At 42.9% G+C, this 21,125-nt stretch overlaps 1 long non-coding RNA gene across 1 annotated transcript; it reads left to right on the top strand.

Annotated features, from left to right (window-relative positions):
* The first annotated feature begins 1,573 nt into the window (after positions 1-1,573).
* LOC106846365 (uncharacterized) lies at positions 1,574-13,971 on the top strand. Its single transcript, XR_006522353.2, has 4 exons — positions 1,574-1,820; positions 4,139-4,244; positions 6,110-6,329; positions 8,867-13,971. It is a non-coding gene; the product is annotated as an uncharacterized lncRNA (long non-coding RNA).
* The last annotated feature ends 7,154 nt before the right edge of the window (positions 13,972-21,125 follow it).

Genomic DNA, 21,125 nt, shown 5'->3' with positions numbered 1-21,125 from the left:
TTCCCTGGTGTGAATCTCTCACCATGGCTGATTTTCAGCTGCCAATGTGATGTCACCAAACTTGGGAGCTGGGGAAAGACGGGCACCAGCAGCCTCCAGGAGCGGGTACGCGCAGACTCCAGCACACCACTGACAGGAGGCATTACCCAATCTTCTCATCTGATCTTGTCCAAATCCCGACACTACTTCTGCGACGTGAGGAGGGCAGATACTCTTATCCCCATTTTACAGATGACAGCTCTGAGGTGCTCCACACAGGTGGTTGGTGGCAGAGTATATCCATTTAAGGCATGTGTGTTGTAACATAGACCCTATGCAGATTTTCAAAGGAACTATCTGAAAATTGGTTTTTACAACTCTTGGAAACCCTCACTCCTGAAGGCATATAGAAGGACCAGGAAAAATGGGGAGAGGGGTGGGGCTGGGAAGTGTTACCCCCTTCACATCACATCTCTCAAGAGAAGAACCACTCTGAGCCCTGGATTCGGAGAACTCCCGAGAAAGACACAGCGGTCTTGGCTGTGGGAACAGGTGGAGAGAGAGAAAATAGGGCTTCATTTAGGAAAGAACTGTACTCCCACAGACAGCAGGGACCAACCACTGTGGGCCTCATGGAGAGAGCAGCCCAGGAAACTTTCTAGATTGGATCCAAGAGCTGGCCTGAGGAGGTGTGGGGATGAGGGGGTCACAAGAGGGAGAATCCGTAAAATTCTCCATAAGAGCGGGGGCAGGCAGCAGATGGAGGATGGCATCAGGGTGCCTAAATGAGACGAAAACCAAAAAACAGACCCAGGAAAGAGAGTCCCTTTAACCACCTGCCAGGTCCGTAGAGAGCCTGGTTGCACCGTGCCTCCCTGACCTCTGCTCCGACCTGCAGGCTGCGCTCCGGAAGTGCTAGGAAGTTTCACCCCGGGATGAACATTAAATGTTAACATTCTGATATTTGGCCCAGACACCTGATTTCTGAACCGAGACTGTTTTATGATTTAGAGGTCCGTCCCTAGAACCATCTTATACTTCAGAGTGACTAGAAAAATTCTGGAGTCCACAGGGTTTAACCTATCGGTAGGAAAGAGCTTTCCTCGTGGAATAAATTTCGGAGGAGCAGTAGACGACAAAAAATTAAGTTGCTTTTGGATGACATCCCGTGAGTGGTGCTGGTCCAGGGTGTGGATTTGGTGGCTAATGGTGAGCTCCAGGACTCTGCGAGCAGCCTAATCTGAAGGATTCTTGGGGCGGACCTTGTGGTAGCAGAGCCATGTGGGAGGAGCGGGGCCAGCCCTGGCCTACTCCATGGGAGGGGTTGCTTCAAGGACGCTGAATTGTGGTAAAGGCTGGATTTAAAAATGCATCTTTTAACAAGATGATACATTTGCAGACAGTTATTGCCTGAGTCAAAATTCCATGGAACAGATTCCCACTCCCATTTGTAGTCTGTGCAAAATCTTCTCCCAGCCCCGTCGATGACTCACAAAGGGTGGGAATTGCACCCCCACCCCACCCACACCCCCAGTCTCCTTGAGAAGCCAACACTAAAATCTATCACACTAACCAAATTTCATCCTGTTACAGTTCAGAGACTCAGAATGACATATAGCCGTGCCTGCAGGCACACACGGGTTCCGGTTTGGAGAATTTGACCCTGGGGACACATGTCCAGCTCGTTAGGGAAAGAGTCTTGGTAAAAGATGTTAATAGAAAGCTGAATTAATGTGCACATCCTTATACATTCTGCCGGGTTCACAGCTGCAGAAACCTTTGATTGTGCGTCTTGTCTGCAGCACCGTCCGAGCCAGAATTTCCGCCGCTTTCCAGGCAATGTAGTGTTTGCATGGGGTGTGTGTGCATGCATGTTTGTGTGTGGGGGGGCTGTTCTGTGAGCTGCCACTGCCGCCGCCACCTCGGGCTGCAGCTGGTGTTGATGGCGCAGAAGCGCTGAGTCATTGGCTCTTTAGTGGCCCTGACATCACGTTCCATTGTCCTTTCTTCCTTTCTAGGCTTTTCAGGGCTCTTTCAGCGTTTTTGTTTTGTTTTGTTTTTGCCTTGGGCCTATCGCCTTTAGGAAGTCAGGGTGTAAAAACCAAGAAGCAGCTGGGGCTTCTGAACAAAGCCATCCAGAGGAACAGCTAGTCCCCCCGGGCGCTGAGAACACTCAGCACCCCAGGTTCTCGCTCGGGAGGCACGCAGCCAGGGTGCTAGGCAGCCCCAGTGGGAACAGGGTGGTCCGGGGTGGGCTCTGGCTCATTTTTCTGCAGCTCCCCCTGCAGTACTGGTTTGAACTGGAGCTGAAGAGTTTTAACAACCTCTTTATACATTCTGAATCCAACGTTCTTCATGTTCTTCATGCCCCGTTTTAGCACGTGTAACAGGTGGTGCTAATTATCTGTGTGACATAAATTCTTGGGGATCCAGCCTCGGGAGAGTGCTATACAGATTTGTTTAAATGACTGTTTTGACCCAGCAAGCTTGTCACTTCATTAAAAAAATTCTTTTGGTTATAAAAATACCTATTTATCACGGAAAAATTGGGAAGAAGAAAACAGAAAAGCATAAAGGGTGAAATAAAAATTATCCATAATCCATCACCCAGGAATGATCACTGTTAGCATTTAGATGTATAATTTTCCAATATTTTTTCTATATGTCAATTGATATGAACATACATTTTACATAATTGGGCCCACATAGTATATTTTATTTAAACTGAAAAATATTCTGTGAATATCCTCTTATGTCATTAAACCATATTCTAGAAGTGCTACAGATTAGTGCAGTATGAGCAAAGAGAGATGGCTATATCTTTATTTGCTGTCACTCCATTTCTACTTCTAGCATCTTTCTCTTGCCCAGATAGCCTCATCCATAGATACCGTGTCTTCTTCCCACTTCCGCAAGGTCTTTAAAGCATTTTCTCAGGTAACCATCCCACACCATTGCTGCTTCTTTAGCTTTGTGGGGGATCAGAATTGGCCACCCCAAAATGTGTCTCTTTGGCTTGATTATTTCTTAAGAACAAAAGACTCTGGAAGAAACTTTGACCGCCTCCCACAACTGCCTAAAAGAGTTTAAAATAGAAGGGCCTGTTCCAGAAAGGAGCTAACACCGTAGCCTAACTGTAGTGTAATGTAAAATGTGTCTCTCAGGTCCCATTGTCTGCAGTTGGCCCATTTCCATTTCCATGTAAATTGCCTTCCACCCCCTTGAAGTCCCAAACCACTACCCCCAACATCTTCCTTTGTCTTTAGCTGAAGATGGTATTTAAGACGAGACCCTCCTCCAGTTTGGTGTCTCCCATGTATACATGTTATAAAGCTTTGTTTGATTTTCTCCTGTTATTCTGTCTCATGTCAATTTAATTCATAGCCCAGCCAAAAGGACCCAGAGGCTAGAGGATATGTCTTCCTCCTCGACAGCTTCCTGAGAACCCCTAATGTCCATCTGTCTGGGTCAGGGATTCTCAAATTTGAGGGCACATCAGAATCACCTGGGAGGCTCGAAAGAGAGTTCTGGGCTTCACATCCCCCACCCCCATGTTCAGATGCAGTAGGGCTGGCTGTGGTAGTCTAGGGTACGTTTGTAGGTAATGTGGCTTGTGTTGGTTCCCTCCTGAGACCACTGATATGGCGGAATGGAGGAACAATTTTGAAACCAGCTCAACACAAGATTGACATAAGGGAAGCCATATTGTAGAAAAGGGACCATGTTGTAACTTTGAATGACCTCTGACTGACTAGCCCAGCTGGATTTGCACCCTCCAGGAGATCCACCTGTTCTGTGGATTTTATGACCCCTGCTAGTGCATATACCTCCCAGCTGCGATAAGACGATAACTTCGTTCTTTTGAGTTCCTTAGGAATGTGATGACCCCCCAAACAGAGAGTCTATGCTGATAGCCATCTTCAATGAAAACTGAAAGATCTGGTGTGGCAACTCCCAGTCTGTAACACCAGAGGGTCAACATTCCTAACCCCTCCCCTATAACCCACTGGCCTATATAACTGCTTCAAGATTCTGTGCCCCCATTAAGATGCTTCTTTTGGACATTACTAGGCCATCTTCCCTCTTGCTAGCAAGCTGTAATAAAATGCCCTTTCTCTGCCATCATCTTGCCTCTTGACGATTGGTTTTTGTCTTGCAGTGAGCAAGACAAATCGTGCCCTTTGTGTGGTAACAAAATCTGGTGACCATGAAGGGACAATAAGTTCTGCTCGTGGCCAGTCGACCTCAGATGAGTGACCTGTTGGGTAAGTCCTTTGCAGCTGCTGAGACTCCTTTTGTCTCAGGGATCTGCCCTTCTTCTCTCCCATGCTGATGCTAGCTGCCTCCTAATGTTCCCTATGGTGGAAAGAGAAACGATTACTTCTGGTGGGTTGATTGGCTCACATCTGGAGTAGGATAAGTCATCTTGGGGGTGCACTACTGAGAACTTCCTTTCTCCCCCTTCTGGGGTTCCCTCTTTGAGAAGGGGGACCATCTGGTTCCCTGCTAGAGTGGGAAGAGGTATAGGACTTCACCCAAAATCTAGGAGCCAGTTTGCTGGTGTCTGGTTTTTCTGTGTTTGTGTTTGTGTCTATGTCTCTAAAGAGCTCCAGGATCAGACATCTTTTGGGTGCGTGACCTCGTTGAAATGTGCCTGTGCCTGGAATTGTCTAGTATCTCATCAGGATAGTGGGTTACAGGCCCCACTGGTGAGATTTGGCTGCTGGGTTCAAGTCTCAAGGCCAGGATTGTGGGAGACAATATAAAGGGGTTACAGCTGCTGGGGCACTCAATAGGATCAGGTTAGAGTCCTGAGCTCTGGGTTAGAGTTCCAGAAGGATTGGATTTTGGTGTCTGTTCATGTTTGTCTATACCTGACTATTCTATTTGTTAAAATTGGCTGTTTGGGGACTGAGTTTCTCAGTGATTATAATAAACTCTTTTTAAATTATCCTGTTTGTTGTGAGCGACTTGGGAAAAGCCCCTGAAAACGGGGATAACTGTAAACAGCTGGTAAGATAACCTGGGATGATTTAAAATTACAGTGGCCATTTTGGGCTCTTTTTGAGCCTCCAAACCAAGGAACAAGGACAAATCTTTAATCTTTAAAGAGTCAAGGACTCCACCTTTCAACCAAAAGTTTCCAGAAACTGTAAATGTTTGCAGAGAACAGCAGAATCTTGCCAAGCTTGTTTGGGTCCTGAGGGCTTGGCTTGATAACTGTTAGGTTAGGGGGGAGGTTCCAAAATACAGTTGGACAAAAATATGGTTGCACCCCATTTTGCAGTAAGAGATAGTCGGATGGAAATGTAGGCTGCACTCCTGTTTGTGGCTGAGAGTCCTACCAAACTGCCATCAGCCTCAGGGGAAATAGATCGGCTGTTAGAAGAAAGTCTTGGCTGGGCCTTCATTGTAAGGGTCTTGATTCCAGGGATGCTTGAAATTTTTGCAATCTGATTCTAGCTTCAGCATAAATATACTTTTGACCAGTGATGTCTAAATTTTGAAACAATGGGAAACAGCAATTCGATCCCCACCTGTAGCCTCTTAGGCTGCATTCTCCTAAATTGGGTGACTTTTAGCTACAAGTAAGTAGTATGAGCTACTGAGTCCTTAATGTATTGATCTTTCTCCTCCCAGAGACAGCCACTATTTTTCTTGTCTCTGTTTTATGTGTTTGTGTCATTTGTCATAAAAAGGAAAGACCATAGAGCAAGATGCAGGCACTCCATGAGCATGTTGTCTGGGTGGCCGCAGTAGACTTCGCTGCAGGACCCGCCTATGGAATACGTGCATAAGGTGGAAGCTATTGCCGAGGGCATCTTGGAAGCCAAAAGGGCTGCGATATGGGTGGGCACAGGTCGAGCAGTTAAGAGCCAATAGGATGCTCGCCATCTCAAGAAGTCTCCCGTGAAAGGATGAGTTGATCATGGAACAGGGTAGATGACACAAGTCCTCCTGCCAACTTCAAGAAAATGTCCGTGCAATGATGAGGTACTCTGTAAAGCATACACAATCCCCAACCACGTGGCACCTCCTTCCTAGGTATTATACTGGCTCTGAAAGACCCAAAGCATAGCTGAAACTGTTAACGTGCATATAAGATGAGGGCTTGTTTCTTTTTGTCTAGTGCTATGTCCTGAGAGCTTGGCTTGGTGACGTCTCCGGTCACAAGGTGTCCCAGTCCATCGGGGGCCTGTGTCGTCTCAACCTTTGTTGCCTGTCAGTGCACTACCACCTGTGCAGCAGAAGACTTTGCTTTCTTGGATTATTTTTGGGAGTGAAGTTTCTAGATCTTGTGAGGTCTGCTTCTTTTGCACTCTCTTGTGAAGATGCCTTTTGCATCCAAGGTAAGCCATAAATGCTTGTAGATATTGGAACGTTATAAAAAGCTCATAAGGAAAATGTGCCCCAGAAACTCCATCTTGGAGAAAACTTAAGTGTCTTTATGATGTAGTTGGACAGGTAGATCAACCTATAATGTCATTTGAGTTACAACCCAGTTTCTGAGAAATCAAGAGTAACTGTCCCTGGAAAATCCTTGTAAGGCTGGCAAAGCAGCTCTAGAGGTGGTTCAGGTTCCACCCATTTCCCTTATCTCAAAGAGCTTGCAAATCCTCTGGGGACTACCTAGCCCATCACTAATTCCTAAGATTGAAGAAAAAAAAAGGGGGAAATGAAAAAAAGGGCAGAAATGTGCCCTTGCCAAAAATCTAGCATCTTGAATGTCTTCTCTACAAATATTAGTAAAAAAGGCTTAAAACAAAAATTTGCATTCATAGTTAGGGAGCCTTGTACCTGATTCATGGCAGTAATTTTAAAACAATAGCTGTGCAGTCTCTGTGTATGTGTGTCTATATGTATGTTAAATGTGTGTGATATTTTTACCTCCAGATGGTATGGCCAAAAATTGAGAGCTCTCTTTAATTGGCTTAAAATAAATGCTTACCTAAATTATTTCTAAATGGAAAAGAAGTTAACCCAAATGTCTGAGTTAACATGATATAAAATTAATCTTTGATAACTGAAAGCTTATTTAAGATCATTGGTTTGATTGAAATAAGCATGTCCGTATTTGGATATGATGCGGACATGTCTGGTTTTATTGGTCAAATAAGCTGGTGTTATCTCTACCACAAAAGTGGTTAGCAAAAATAACAACTTAAAATGTTGGCTAATTTTATCTAATGTCTCATGAAGTTTTGTAGGCAACCTAAGTAATTATTAGAAACAAGGAAAAGAATAAACATAAAAAGGGTGAAAGTTTTGGGGGAAACTTTTTAAGAATGATTATGTGCTATGATGTATGCCTTTAAAACAACTTAAGATGATGGCTAAGTGCTTTATTGTCACATGAAGTTTTTGTGAGTAATCTAAACATGATTGTTACAAACAAATGGTCTAGATAAAAGTGAGATAAGAGTTTACAGATAAACTTTAGCAATAATTATGGTTTATGACATGAGTACTTAAAATAGCTTCCAAAATCTCTTTGGTGACTTGAAACATTGAAGTTTTGATAGGTTAAACTGAATAATAAAATTCATTGAGTTATCTAGATCATTTCCCAATAAGATAGAATATTAGATGTTAATTATTAAATCTGGTTTATCTACTTTTGGCTTCTTTTTACAAAGAAACTAAAAGGTCTTTGAGTCTATTAGTAAACATGAATTGTATTTTATTAAGTTCGTGTCATGAAGTAGCATGTTCCTAGAAATTGTAAATACTATTTATAAATTTGCCAAGCCACAGTATGCTAATGTAAAAGACAGTTCATAATTGCTTAGCTTTGAGTTATTACTAGGGTCTGTAAGGGTTAAAAATTCTAATTAATGTATGTAATTAAAGCTACTAAAAATTAATATGGCAAACATCTTTGTACCTAAGAAAAGTAAAATGTATGTTTTCAGTAAAGAAGCTATAAAGAATGGAAATATTTTTGTTTGTTGGGTTAAGAAAGATAGATTTGTTTTAAAGTACTAGAAGAAAAAAAGGAAGCATGGGACAAATTCTGAATGTAAAAAGAAAGTTAAAGAAGATTTGTGAAAGAGAAATTCTGAAAGGCGTTTTATACCTGGTCAAGTTGGCTAAGATTAAAGTAAATCCAACTAAGTAAATGAGTTTTAATGTAAAAGAAAATGAGCTGGTACAAAAATTAAAATTTGGTTTTCTCTCTCAAGAGGATAATTTTCTTGAACTTTTGGTCTTCTCTTGATAAAGAGGTTATAAAAGGGTTTTCTTTAACATTAAGTTTATCTAAAAGACAGAAAATCTAGGTTTTGTTAAAGTAATTTCCTATGTTCAGAAAGAAAGAGGTCCCTCTATTAAGATTTTTTTTGACTGTTTTAACTGTTCTTGACTGTTTCTGTGGTCACTTTGAATAGATAACTGAGCATTGTTTCCTATAAGAACAATTGTTTTAAAATGTTTTGATATTTTTGAGAAGCTTCCTCCGCCTCCAACCAAAATATTCAAATCCTGAATAAAAGCTTTCTTTTGACCTGGGTGAAGGGAGAGAATCTTGCTGAGGATTTTCAGAGGGCCCCTGAGACTTCTCAAAGAGATTTGCTCTCTCTTTCCATAAGGAGGAAGACACTAAGCTAATTAGGCTTATTTGGTATGTTAAATTACACAGGAAGCATTGTCAAAGAAGTGATGATAAACTTTCTATGGTGGTACTATGTGAGTAAATGTTATTGATATAAATGTTTTAAAAATTACATAACATTCCTAAAATTCCCATTGGTCCTGGTTGTCAGCCATAATTCTGGTTATTATTTTAAAGTATTGTATGTCACAAAATTAACCAAATTTCTTTTTCAGTTGTCATTTTGGGATCTTGTTCTTTACAGACAGTTATTGTTTTACTCTGATGCTTTTGCAGATAGGTTTCGTATTCAGAGAAGTTCGTGGAAAGGACTCTGACACTCTGGAATACAGGTTTCTGACCCACTTCAGATTGTAAAACTGAAGTGGGTAAGAAATTATAGAACTCTAATAGAGAAACTGATGACCTCATGAAACTGCTGACAGAAGATTAAGATCAAGAATCAATTACACAGGACTGTGGAACTGATGAGCAGGATTATAATTTTTATGATTTTTGTTTGAAATCTTGTTGATTTTTTAATGTTTTGTTTTGTTTTCCCAGATTTTAGGAAATCTTTTTTTTTCTCTTATGCTAACTATGACTTATAGCAATTTGGTGAAATTATACCTTTGTGAGCAGAATTGGAACATTTATCTTTTTCTCCCTACCTGATCCCTCCAGAATTTGGAAACTCTTAGTGAGTGAGTGAGTATGGTTATTTTCATGGCAATATAGTTATTTGCATAAGTTCAGTAAGAATCTGTTCCCCTTATAACAGGACACATTTGGAAACATTGATTATATAACCAAGGCTTTGACTAGAATGCCATATTTGAGAGACACATATAGACTCAGATATGACAAGACAGCTTTTGAGGAATAAATGTTGACTTCTTGGAATAAAGCCACTTGGAAATATTGGCCTGATAACTTGTTTACAAGGATTCCAGCAACCTGGGTAAGTAAGGAAGGTCACTTATCTGGCAGGTACCTGGAACCTTGAAATACTTTGGGGAACCTCAAGGCAAGAGAGGAATTCACTCAAATCTAAAGTGTTGCAGGCGAAGCCTGATGACAAATCCTTGGCTTGGATTTTCTGGCCTCAAGAAGCTTTTAAAGTTCAACCTGAGATTCCTTATAAAAAGTTCCAGCAAAGCAGATTTTAAAAAGCATATATGATCAATGGCTATTCTTGCTGTACTTATGTAAATAATTGAATTAAGTTTTATTGAAACTAGGCTTATTTTGCAAACTAATGAGTCTTAATTGGCTATCTTTGGTAAAAAGGGGGTGATTTTAGAGAGAAAAATTATATTTCAGTAGGAGCTATGGTACACATTCGTGGATATTAGATTCTAGTTCTGTTAAGTGCATTTGAGGTTTTTGTTTGTATCTGTTTACTCTACTGGATCCTAAACTCTTCTAGTCTCTTGAAATATCAGTTACATATCTCCAAACTAGCTATTTCAATATTTTTTTCCATCATTTTCACTTGGAATCATTGAGAACTGAACCTGCCCTTTTCCTTCCAAGTCTTGCAAACTGAAGCTGGAGGACTTGATATAAACTTAAGAGAGAGAGATTCATATCTGTTGCTGTGTAAGCCCCTCAGAAAGATACCTGAACACCCAATGACATCATCAGGGACATCTAAAACTGCAAAAGATGCTTTGACCCTGACATCTAGAAATCTTCTTGACTGGCTGCCCCTGGGCTCAGAACTGGTTTATAATTTGCTCCCACCATTAACCTTACTCTCCTTCTGTCTCTCTAGAAATGCTTCTTATTAAATACCTGGTTACTTGCTTACCCAATATAGGCCTAACTTCAGGAACCCACCTGCATCACCATCTTACTAAGAGACTGGTTCAATGAGATGGAACAACCTATGCTCCTCAACAACAGGATGTCCCTCAAGATTGAGGAATGAAAAACAAAAAGGCAGAATTGAAACCGACTCAACACAAGATTGACATAAGGCAAGCCATATTGTAGAAAAGAGACCATGTTGTAACTTTGAATGACCTCTGACTGACTAACCCAGCTGGATTTGCACCCTCCAGGAGATCCACCTGTTCTGTGGATTTTATGACCTCTGCTAGTGCATATACCTCCCAGCTGCAATAAGATGATAACTTCATTCTTTTGAGTTCCTTAGGAATGTGATGACCCCCCCAAACAGAGAGTCTATGCTGATAGCCATCTTCAATGAAAACTGAAAGATCTGGTGTGGCAACTCCCAGTCTGTAACACCAGAGGGTCAACATTCCTAACCCCTCCCCTATAACCCACTGGCCTATATAACTGCTTCAAGATTCTGTGTCCCTCTTAAGATTGTTCTTTTGGACATTACTAGGCCATCTTCCCTCTTGCTAGCAAGCTGTAATAAAATGCTCTTTCTCTGCCACCATCTTGCCTCTTGACGATTGGCTTTTGTCCTGTGGCGAGCAGATTGGGTTCTTTGTGTGATAACAGTTTGATTACTCTAAGCCTTCTCCCAATGTTCTTGGCTACTTGTCCTTCTTCCTTAGAGCATTTGTCTTGTCTCTAAGCCCTTGCTTTAAACCTATGCTGTCTCCTCATGGTGTCACACATGCACACAGAGGACAGAAACACTTTCTTAATGGAGGATTGGAACCAAAGTGTTTGAAGAGGCCCCTCAGCACCCCTGAGCATGGAGGCCAGAGTGGTTTGTCCTTCACCGTCACCATGTCTCATTCTCCTAAAGAGCTGGCTCAAAAGGAAATGCACAGATGCCCAGACTATTTGCTAAAGGAAATGACACATTATCCTCTTCCGAACATCTGGTAATTCCTAAAAGACAGGCCCTGATAATACGGTTGGCTCACTAGAAGCCTGAGTCTTCTTTCCCAAGGGAGGTGGGGGCGAACCAAGGAGGACAGAGTCTATTTTTGGTGTCAGCCCTAGGGGACGCCTTGAGGAGGGGGAGAGGGGTCACCAGCACTGCTGTTCTGTTCTGTTCTGTGAGCCAGGAATGCATGCTTCCTTCCTGTCCAGCCCTGAGCAGCAGTCTCTTTCTTAAGTTTCAGATCTTCCATGGAGAGCTGAAAAGATTTAAAAATTCCATCATGGGCCGGAATGGCTTGACATGAGGGCAGGTGGACTAATGACTTGGGGAAATGAGATTTGTCAGAACACTGGGTGTTGAAGTTACTGCAAAGGAAAGCAGAGCCGTGTCAGGTTGAGTGGCTATCACAAGATGGAATAGTGACTCAGAGGACTCACTAGCATCTGGCTGCCCCTTGGCTAGGAAATGCACATTTTTTTTTAGCCCTAAGGCATCCTCTGGAGGCAAAATGCAACATGTAGAAAGAATAGGAGAGGTGTGCGTGGAGTGCCTCGCTTCCCCAGTTAATTGATTTTGCACAGGTGAGAAGAAGCAAGCCTTGAACTCAATGGGAAATCCCGGAGGTGGATGCCTCCGGACTGACCCCCGTTGGTCAGCATCTAGACCAATGAAGCACCTTAAGTCGAGGACTGAGAGAAGCAAGTCTTGTTCTCATTAAATTAGCCCAGGACTGGGGAGTGGGTGGAGGGAGTTGGGGAGGGCACCTCTGCCTCAGGATCTAAGGCCACTTGTTGTACCAGGTCTTTGTTTTGTCCCAGCCAGGGCACTCTGGGGAAAGCATCCTGAGAATTCGCCCTGCAAACAGAAAGGGCATTTCCTTGTGTGGGTTTCCTGTTTAGGTCTGCGTAGAAACCCAAAGGATCACTTGGCCTCATAAATCCTCTAGACATTACTGATGTAGATGCTCTGGCTAGATGCCATGGGAAAATTGCACAAAAATAGAAGAAGAGAGGAAAGCGCACTCCCTCTCAGGATTCTGGGTGGGTTTCAGGCTTCATGTTTTTGTAAATAGAGGGGGTTGGGCTAGAGGAGATGATCTTAAGGTCCCTTCCAGCTTTGCTATTCTCAGATTCCGTTGCCCTCCCAAGGGTCACCCGGAGCTCCCGCTCTCCGGCTCAGTAATGGGGGTCTGCTGAGCACCTCTCCAAACAGAAGCAGGATGGAAGTTTCAGGCAAAAAATCAGGAAGTTGCCTTAGAATCTCTTTTAGGCTCCTTCACAGAAAAAAGGTACTGGTTGAACTCTGGTAATTCCCAGACTTTCCTAAACATTTAGTTTTTTCCAAAAATGACAGATACCAGATTCAGGAGTATTGCAGGAGGTTTGTGGCTGGGTTTGGGCATAAAGCAAGTTCACAGAATGGACTCAAAAGTGGTGGATAAGATGTGTGTTAGGAGATATCACGCATTTCGGGATTCTTTTTTACTTCCTGTTCCCCTCAATTTCTGCATGTGTCAAATAGGCATTCAAACCTGTTGGTTTAATGGAAGAAGCCATGTTTTCATACTTATTCTGTGACAGATTCCCCTTGGAGTCTGACCAAACATTAGGTTAGATGAGAGCGATGGTGTGAAGACAGGATTTCTTGCCGAAGTTTCCTGTGAGGATATTCTCATTGTCTTAAATTATACTTTTTGTGTTCTATTTTCTCACTTGTCCTTGTTTGTATCATTTAAAAAATTTCTCATATGGAAGTGTCCTTTTTTGGAAAGGCAGTACTAAAATGATATTGAGTAACATTAAGTTAACCTCCTTAGACTGGCGGTTCAGTGCTCTAGTAAGCTGACTAGATATTCTACTTAAATGCGGATAGACCCATTTATACAGCAACTTTTCTCAAGGCAAGATTGCTCTCTTCTCAGTTCTCTCGGGTGTGAATTGTGATGTTTGTTTATAAAAGTCATTCCCTAGAAGATATTCTTACATCTTTGTAAATAATTCAGCAAAGGAAGATTACTTCCAAGGTCCCCTTCTGTTATTTCACTTCCAAATTTTGCTGTTGTGTATCTGAAATATATTCTCCTTTTCCCCTGCTGACTCTGAAGTGGTTCTTCACTAAAGAAGTGGGAGGAAGGTAAAACGATATGAAGTTCTAAGCTTTCTGGGTCAGCACTCCCCAGAACACTAGTCCCTGGAAAGGTGTTTTCGAATGTGCTTTCTGTGTCAAATGTGTTGGAAAATGCTGCTGTCCTTGAGAATCACACTGCACTCTAGGGTGTTAGAACTCTGAAAATTCAGGCAATAAAGAAATGTGTTCAACTTTAACTCAGCACTTCTCAAACTTATCTGATCAAGAACATCTCTTTTTATATGATATCTTTAGCAGCCGTTAACAGATGGAGGAGTAAGTGTTACATGGGAAACATTTTGAGAAATGTTCTTCTCAGCCAGAAGACAGAGTTCACTGTCTTTTATTTAGCACCTGGGGATATATATATATATATAAATACTATGTGTGTATATATATACATATACTGTGTCTATTTTTGTTTGCCCCATATCTTCAACAATGAACATGAATTATTTCTATATTTCAGCTGAAAAACAAAATAAACTTTATTTTTAAAAAAGAATCAACATTAAGTTTCTTTACTTTTCATTCGTGCTTAAGTGGACACATCCACCTGCCTGCGGAGAAGCCGTCAGTTGTTCCTCCCACTTCTAGTCAGTTATCTTGGTTTGCTTGGGGTTCCATAGCGCTTGTCTTCTAAGGTCCTCTGTGTCTGTCCTTGGAGTGCGGACAGCTCCTTTAGATTGAGGGTAAAGCAATTCACACATGGCAGAACGGTCCACCTGGGACAAGGAAATGGCCCAATCAAGCCCTCCATGCTAACTTGTTACTGGATCATGTGTCCATGGGGGGACGTTGGCAGATCAGTCGGAATTCTTGGTTGCTACCAAGCAAAATCTCTCCTAGTTGACTTGAGCAGAAAGTGAACTTATTGGAAGAGTGTTGTGCAGCTCACAGAATCAGTGGGAAGGCTAGAGAACCAGGTGATGAAAATGAATAAAAATTGAGGGAGGCAGGACACAGCCAAGATCTTGCCAGAGGGATAGTCCGCTTAGGGTGCGCCGCTGCTGCTGTCACTGCTGGACACGTGTCATAATGCTGCTGGGCTCTGATCAGGCATTGGTTGCTATGCTTGCGCGCACTCAAATCCACCACAGCCACTGCAAATGACTTCTGCCTCCCCACAGGCTTCAGGTCCTAGATGACATGATGGGGTCTCTGATGGGCTGAGCCCAAGTGATGTGCTGGTTTCCTAGTTTCTGGGGCAAAGATAGAAACTCTCTGCCCTCTTTGGCTTCTAAAGTAGGAATTGGGGTCTTGCCTTCCCTCTATTCTGGGGTTCCCCCCAAATGGGAAGGATGTTTAAAGGCTGGGAAACTAGAATGACAAATATGTATAACATTTCGGTTTTCCGTCCAAGAGTTGCTGGGACCTTGGAGAGGCAGGGTCAAATCAGAGCCAGCCCTGTTCAGAAAGGAACTCACTCTCCCAGAGCCGCATTTTGCATGGTTTTCTTTCAACCTGGATTCCTAAGATGGCAAAGCTTCCAGCAGATTTCTTGATCAGTTGATAGAAAAATCTGCCCCTCGGAATAACTGACCTCTCCTAATAAAAACCATACCAAATAATAAAATCAGAGTGGTCATTTTTCAGAGGAACCAGGAGGCATATGCAGACTGCCCACCCCACTAGAGGCGTAGACTTTGTTGCTTACTGTCTGTCAGCCACATGCGTTGTCTGCAGGGCACTGACCAAGAAAAATGAAGGAATAACAAAGCATCAGCAGGATTTTTTCTCTGACGAGCTTACAGTTTAGGGAAGCTGATTAAATAGATTGAAAGGCCCTCTGAGTACAGGGAATGGGAAAGGAATGGAAAGTGTAAACACGGATCTCCTATTGACTTCCTTATTCGGGAACATATCTTTCTGCTTGCAAACTTCTAGATGTTGGGGTTGAGTCCAGAAACCAGAAGATGAGGTCCAAGGAGAGAGACGGTACTGCTGTGCCTGCTGACAAATCCTTAGATGCCAGACCCAGACCCAAAACTGGACTATGTAGGAGAAAACTGGTGGGGGTGACCACTTCAGAGCCTGGAGTCTTAGGAGTGGAACTAGAAATCAGTGATTAAAAAATGAGAAAAATTCCCTGTTTTGGAACTAACTTGGCTACGCTCACCTCAGAGTAAGTAGGTATAATTTGAGAAACTCAGACAGTTGAACTTACTTAATATCTATATTATTATAATTTTCTACAGTGAGTTGCTCCTCTTGCCTCTAGATTGTCCAGCCACTTGAACAGCTTCCATTGTTCACTGGGACCTTTTGAGGATTGTCAATCTATTCACAGGGAAGGGGGTTCCAAGATCAGGTAATCAGACTCTTCATTCGGACGGGGACCAGGAATATATCTTCCAGAAATGCAAACAAGAAAACAAACCAAGTACATTTCTTTGGGTAGAACGCATTCTTGCATATTTGACATTGGGATTTTGATCTTCTTAGGAGTGTGTGTTGGAGAAGATCAGATCTCCAGGAATGTGAGAAAGTGCTACGCCTTGGATGGTGTAGCTGTGAAATAGCGTAGGCGATCAGCTGGATCTGAAGCCCACCTAGAACTGAATTGTCCTCATATACTTGAGATTCAGTGCAAAAATGTCTAATGGGTCATGAAAACTGAAGAAATGATTAAGAACGCAAGGGGTCTCTTGGAATTGGAGGCCCATGCATTCCTAGGAAGATGGAGATAAGCCACATGACGCCCTTGCTGTAACTCGAGTATTTTTCCAAGGAAACCTTTGAAGGAAAAAGGTCACCAAAGGGTAGACTGGGGGCTTAGGGTGGCGACAGTGTGGGATGGTGAAGGGGGATGCTCCACTTCTCCCTTCACTGCAGACGCTTTTGGGAATGGGTGGTAGGTAGAATGGACTGGAATTCCTAGTATACAAGGTAGGGACAGTGTCCTTCCACCTTGGCTGTGTCCTCGGTGACTACACAGTGAACTGTAAGCATAACATCTCAAGAAAGAGCCTGATGGGGCAAAACCGCTCCAGACCAGGGAGGACGGAGGCAGGGACAGGGCTCAGATCTCAGGTCTGGGCCCAGGAAATGAGTTTAGACACAGAGGAAACATGTTTGTTCTCAGTTGTGTTAAAAGATGGTGTCTATAACCACACAACTTGTGTTTAATCTTAGTTCTGCACCTTTTACTAGCTGTGTGACTTTGGAGAAATTACCTAACCTTTCTGTGCCTCAGTTTTATCATTTGTAAAAGGGAGAGAAGAATATGACCTGCCTCATAGGATTCTCATGAGTATCAAATATGTCAGTTTACATAAAGTGCTTAGAACAGTGCCTGGCACATAGTAATTGTAATCCACTAATTGTATGATAAGGATTAGGCTTCAATATCATTATAGTTGGTTAGCATATGCTAGAACGAGGGTGACTTTTTTTTTAAAGATTTTATTTTTCCTTTTTCTCCCCAAGCCCCCCCGGTACATAGTTGCATATTTCTAGTTGTGGGTCCTTCTAGTTGTGGCATGTGGGATGCCACCTCTGCATGACTCAGATGAGCAGTGCCATGTCCGTGCCCAGGATCCGAACTGGCAAAACCCTGGGTGGCGGAAGCAGAGCATGCGAACTTAACCACTTGGCCACCGGGCCGGCCCCGAGGGTGACATTTTTAATCTACAAAGCTTGTGTGGGACATCCAGGTAAACTTTCATTTAGATTAAGCTCAGAAAATGCCACAGCCATTTACTTGAACGTGACAGAAGTTCCGGAGGCATCTCTGTGGTGGAAATAATTAACTTGCATCTATAATATTAACAGATCACTAGTGCTAAAGTCCTATTAGTAGTAAATGCTTTGTTCCATTAAAACCTTTCCTAAGCAGCAGCCGTCCTGGGTCGTACTGTGAAGATCCTTGACAATGGAGTTCTCAAGAGGGAGGATACCATGGTTTCTTGTAGTATTGCTCAAACCGGGGTCTGTAAGAATTTTTTTCCTTTAGGAAGTGTCAGAGAATTAATGAAATCTGAGGAATGCTGGTGCAGTGGAAAGGACATGGCCTTTGAAATCAGACAGATCCATGTTCAAATTCTGTCTCTACTGTTTACTCGCTGGGAGATGTTGGACTAGTTACTTGGGCTCTCTCAGCCTCACTTTTCTCATCTGCAAAATGGTGGCAATCTTGTTATGAAGAGTGCATGTAAATTATTTAACACACAGTAGGAGCTCAGTAAAAGTTATCTCCCTTTCTTTGGCCCATTTTTCTTCTTCCCTAAAGAAAAAAGACAGTACTTATTCTGCCTTCTTGAAGGAAAGTAAGGAGAAAGGCAACTGAGATATTTAGCAGGTTTGTACTAGAGACCCAGTGATTCAGACGGTGATGGCATGGTAGGTGGAATATTTCGCCTCACTCCCCCCCAAAAAAGATAGTCATGTCTTAATCCCTGGAACCTATGTGACAAAACAGGACTCTACAGATGCGATTAAGGTAATGATCTTGAGTTGGGAGATTGTCCTGGAGTATCCAGCTGGGCCCCCAATGCAGTCTTGAGTGTCCTCATAAGAGGCAGGGAGAGTGAGGCTTGCCAGCAATCAGCAGAGGAGAAGGCAATGCACCCAGGGAAGCAGAGATCCCAGCGATGTGGCCACAAGCCAATGAATGCCAGTAGCCCCCAGCAGCTGGAGGAAGAGGCAGAGAATGGATTCTCCCTAGGGCCTCAGGGAGGAGCTCTGCCAACACCCTGATTTCAGCTTAGTGAAACTGATACAGACTTCCAGTCTCCAGAACTGTAAGAAAATCGATTTCTGTTTTCTTGAGCCACCGCTTGTGGTAATTTGTTCCAGCAGCAATAGGAAACTAATACAGATGGTTGGCAGGACTCCGCAAAGACAGATAACATGGAGACGGGCTGGGAATGGACTGTGCTCAATGGCAGACATGTTCACGCTCCCGAGCAGACGTTTCCATTCTGTTGTCTGGTCCTCGACCGCAAGGCCAACAGATATGCAGAAGAGAAAATCCTTTCTAGTAACGTAGAATTTTTCACACAGTGGGTAGAACAGCGTTATTTTTTTAACGCTTTAAAAAGTGTGGGCTGTGAACAGCGTTTTTTAAAAAAAGTGAACTAGGATAAAATAAAAATTCTGGCACTTAACGCTCTTGTCATCGTCAGCCACGTGCTTCCCCACAGCTTCCTGTGCGGACGTTGTGCGTCGTCTTTCCTGCAGTCTCCTTCCTCCTCGTGTTACTCTTGGCGAGCTGCCTGTTACATGTTCCCGTGGCGCTCCTGCTTTCCTTTGTCGCGTCCTCGTCACCCTGCAGCACATCTTGCTCATTCATTCAGCACGTGCGTTTCGAGTCCTCCTGCGTGCAGACACTGTGCTGGGTGCTGGTCTTGCTCCGGGCTTGTCTTCTCCTCACTGGACACTGTTTCTCTGAGGAATAGCGTTCTAGCTCTGTCTCCAGTACCTCCCACAGTGCCTGGCACACAAACAGGCACTCAATATGGTTACCAACTGTGGTTTTAGTTTGTAGAGTTATTCTTTTAAACAATTTTAAATGGCGGTTGGTGGCAGGTCATCAGGTATGGTCCTGCTAGGTGTGGGACAGGGCATTGTTCTGTGGGGATAGGCCTGACAGGCGTAGACTTTCTAGAAGCATGGCCATAGACATCCTCCATTTGGGCTTTCACATTTTGGTAGCCCATTCACAGAACTGGACACACTTTCTCTCCTCCTCAGGTCACCGCTTGCCACAGCACGCTGGCCCTTTCTAGAGGGGGCATCCCTTGACTAACACAGAAATGGAAGGGGTGTTTTGCGAACCTTGGAGGTGGTCCTAACTGCAGGACCAGCTGGGCAAGATAGCCTAAAATAAATTTCGGTCTTACAGGAATTTTTAAAAGAAGAAGATGCCTTACCTTCCCAACTTATGCTCTTCTGCTAATTTATTGTAGCCTCATCACGTCTTTAAAACATCAAACATGAGAGCCAAATTATATTCAGCAGTGACTTAGACAACAACCACACACGTGAAATATAGACAATGATGTCATTGCTGACTCAATATAATTATACCCTTGCACATAGACCTTATCTTTCTTTCTAGGCATTCAAAGCACATGATAGACATTATCTGGTTGTTTTTCCCAACACTTGCCAAATAGGTAGGGAGCAGGTATCATTATTGTCTTCATGTCACGTATATATCGAAAGCTTTCCTGGGAACTATTTGCCCAAAGCCCCCCTTGGCGATAAGAGCAACTAAAAAGAAACTGACTGGAGTTTTAATTTAAAAAACAGAACTTCCTGTTGAGGTAACTTCAAGTCACAATACTGGGATGTTTCCAGTTTCAGTCTTTCTTGGAGCAAGAGGGCACACAGAGTTGGTTATTTCCCTTTATTTGTGGGTGTCCAGGAGGGAATGGGGAAGCAGATAATTTAATCAAGTCAATTCGACTGTTGATACTTTTAAGTGTTCAGCATCTACAGGGAGCCTCGGCATTTATTCTCTTTCCATGATGGCAGTGCCACCAAGCACAGCTCAATAAAGTGGGGCCACCAACAAAATCTGGAACACGAACGTGATTCTATGGCAGTTTTTTGCTATTAGAGGCAATTCCACAATAGTGATGAAAATCTTTAGAGCTGTAAAGGTCTGAGCTGGAGTACCAGCTCTGACACCAACTTGCTGAGTCTCTTAACAACTCTGGGTCTCATTTTTTTTTTTGTCCGCAAAATGGGCACAATATTAACGTTAACTCATGGCTATGAGGCTGAAAGGAGCTCATATATGTAAAGTGCTTTATAAACAGTAAAATGCTATAGAAAAACTACGTATTATGAAGGTTGAATCACTAAAATCATAGGCCCTGTTACAGGTTATATTTTCTTCCGACAGAGTCTGTTTTCAATGGGTCATGAGTACAAAGAGCATACCTTTCAATCTGTAAATTACCTCCCTGGAAAATCAGGAGTAAAGAAATTGAAGAGTGGAAAGGAGGCCTGAGGCTACAGGTACATCAACATTTAAAGAATGTGTCAAGTATGAACTCTAGTGGATGTGGTGGAATTCAAGTACATATACACTGTAGAGAGCAGGAAGCTTGGAAAATAAAGCTTTCCTACGGCTTCTGGAATGTAGACACTTTGTTCAGGATCTACAAGGTAAAGAATTCCATAGGAAGTATTTGTTTAATTAATTGTAGCCAGAACTTAGCTGTGGGTAGGCCAGATTCCGTGGTGTAATGTTATTGCTTCTCCAAGCAGGATACGTGCATACTTTAACTCAAGTGCAAACCCACAAGATTTGAACTCCTAACCTTTAAAAAATAAGGCAGTTGCTTTGGCCACCAGGCATCCCGGTTCTTGTTTACCAGGATGGGGAGTTCTTATCAGACAGAGCCCTGCTTATTCCATGCCCCTGGCAGAATCATACTGAGAAACCTGAAGGAATGTCCATTTTAAAATAGTGTCTGTGGCACCAAAAGGATTCTGGGGCTCTGAATCAGCCTCTTACCTCATGGCAAAATTCATAGGCTTGCAGAGTTAAATGAAAATCAGATTGGAATGTACGGCCTTCTATTTTTCCGTAATGACACGTTGTGAGGAGCAGGAGGGCAATTTTCTTGGACATTCCTCTAAAACCAGTGCACTTGCACGGGG

Source organism: Equus asinus, chromosome 30, assembly GCF_041296235.1.
Source record: "Equus asinus isolate D_3611 breed Donkey chromosome 30, EquAss-T2T_v2, whole genome shotgun sequence".
Classification (NCBI taxonomy): domain Eukaryota; kingdom Metazoa; phylum Chordata; class Mammalia; order Perissodactyla; family Equidae; genus Equus; species Equus asinus.
Note: the sequence above shows the minus strand (reverse complement) of the source record. Positions and strands in the feature narration are given on the sequence as shown.